At 42.3% G+C, this 1,638-nt stretch overlaps 1 long non-coding RNA gene across 1 annotated transcript; it reads right to left on the bottom strand.

The window, feature by feature from the left end:
- Positions 1-373: 373 nt before the first annotated feature.
- On the bottom strand, positions 374-1,009 carry LOC147820046 (uncharacterized). The gene is made up of 2 exons (XR_015438148.1): positions 902-1,009; positions 374-622 (listed from the first exon to the last, which is right to left on the bottom strand). It is a non-coding gene; the product is annotated as an uncharacterized LOC147820046 (long non-coding RNA).
- Positions 1,010-1,638: the final 629 nt, after the last annotated feature.

Genomic DNA, 1,638 nt, shown 5'->3' with positions numbered 1-1,638 from the left:
AGACAGTCGCGTGGATGAATGTGCATATGTAGTTTCTAATGACACAGAAAAGTAGAGCATCGTTGACATGTTGATTCTTAATCTTTTTTGACATGTTTGTGCAAACGTCTTAACCGGAGCGTTGAAGGCATAAAATAACACAATGGAAAGAAAGAGGGGATATATTCAATAAAATGTACTTTTTCTTTTCTATTGCCCAGTGATGTAGAGGAAATGCACATGCAGAGTGTTTTAGCAGTGTAGCGCATATCATGTTCCCACCTCCTAGCTGAAGGAAAAAGAGGTAGTTACCTGTACCTGTCTTTGCCTATAACCACACATCTACTCACTGACTTACCCTCACGAGGACCTTAATCTCCTCGATCCGGTTCAGTGCATACTTGTAGCCATGAGTGTGCTGGGCATTGAGGTAATCCAGAGCCACCAGAGCAGCCTCCTCTGCCTCAGGGGAGTCACACAGAGGCTGTTGCACATTGACCTGAGCCCACACCACCACCAGTAGTCCCAGAACAACAGTGATGCCCAGAGTCTTCATTTCTTTCAGAGATGCAAGAGGTATCAGAGCAGTGGAGCAGATAAGGAGGAGTGGCAGAGCTGATGCAGCCCATGTATATATCCTGTACTTTAAACAGGAAACAGAGCCAAGTCAAACACAGTGATCATCCCTCCTGACTCCTGCGTCACATGTGGGTTGTATTCTGTTTCAGGATTGCTGCCAAAACAAATGTAAGTTGACAAAGTCTAGCATTGGAGTTTAAATCAGTGATAATTCACTGTTTTTTATGGTGAGAGATTTGCAAACATCTCTATCATTTAATAGCTGTCCCCAGATCTGGCATCTGATCTATCCCTTGAATTAAATGTCATAAGAAAGCGTGTGAAGAGCTACAAGTTTAAACACCTGTATTGGGCAACCAGCTGTTGCAATCCACGGAGGTCGATTAGAGTGGTCGTCCACAGTCACTGCCACCAGGGATTCAGTGCCTTGCTCAATGAAAGTTCACCAAAGAGGATGTTTGCCAACAGGGGGGTACAGTTGAGTTACACGCATTGCTTCCGCCCACATATTTGCTCTTTATTGGACCATGTGCACAATACACTAATGCCGCCTCAGGTCACGATTAGGCTACAAACAGAGATACTGATGAGAGGATTACCAGTAAAAAAGTAGTGTCTTCTCATACAGATGTCAGCAATAAAGCACTGGAAGGACACCCATGTTTTATCACCCATTTGTTTTTGTCTTTATCTTTTTGTTACATTTCTTTTTCTTTCTAAGACAGGCAGTTTTTGTTTCCTTGTTTTTACTGTGTGTTTTGAAAAGTGCTCTATAAATAAACTTCTTCTTCTCCCTATTATTATTATTATTATTATTATTAGTAGTAGTAGTAGTAGTAGTGGTAGTATTCTTTCTTTTGTCCTAAATCTACTCGTCGCTCTTACTAAAATCTGATTGGTCGGCGCCAGGGTGACGCATTTCACACGCGACTTAATTGTATACATGCTGTGTAGTGCGCTGCAGGTTAAACCGGCAAACACCGTGTCCAAAATAGAAAGTATATTAATTCAACAGAAGGTAGACATGGAGGACGTTTATCAGACAAGAGCTCGTTCCGCTGCGAGGTTTCAATGAGGCAA

The sequence above is a fragment of the Seriola lalandi genome, unplaced genomic scaffold (genome assembly GCF_002814215.2).
Source record: "Seriola lalandi dorsalis isolate HSWRI2012SDOR001 ecotype SW California unplaced genomic scaffold, Sedor1 jcf7180002003949, whole genome shotgun sequence".
Taxonomy (NCBI): domain Eukaryota; kingdom Metazoa; phylum Chordata; class Actinopteri; order Carangiformes; family Carangidae; genus Seriola; species Seriola lalandi.
Note: the sequence above shows the minus strand (reverse complement) of the source record. Positions and strands in the feature narration are given on the sequence as shown.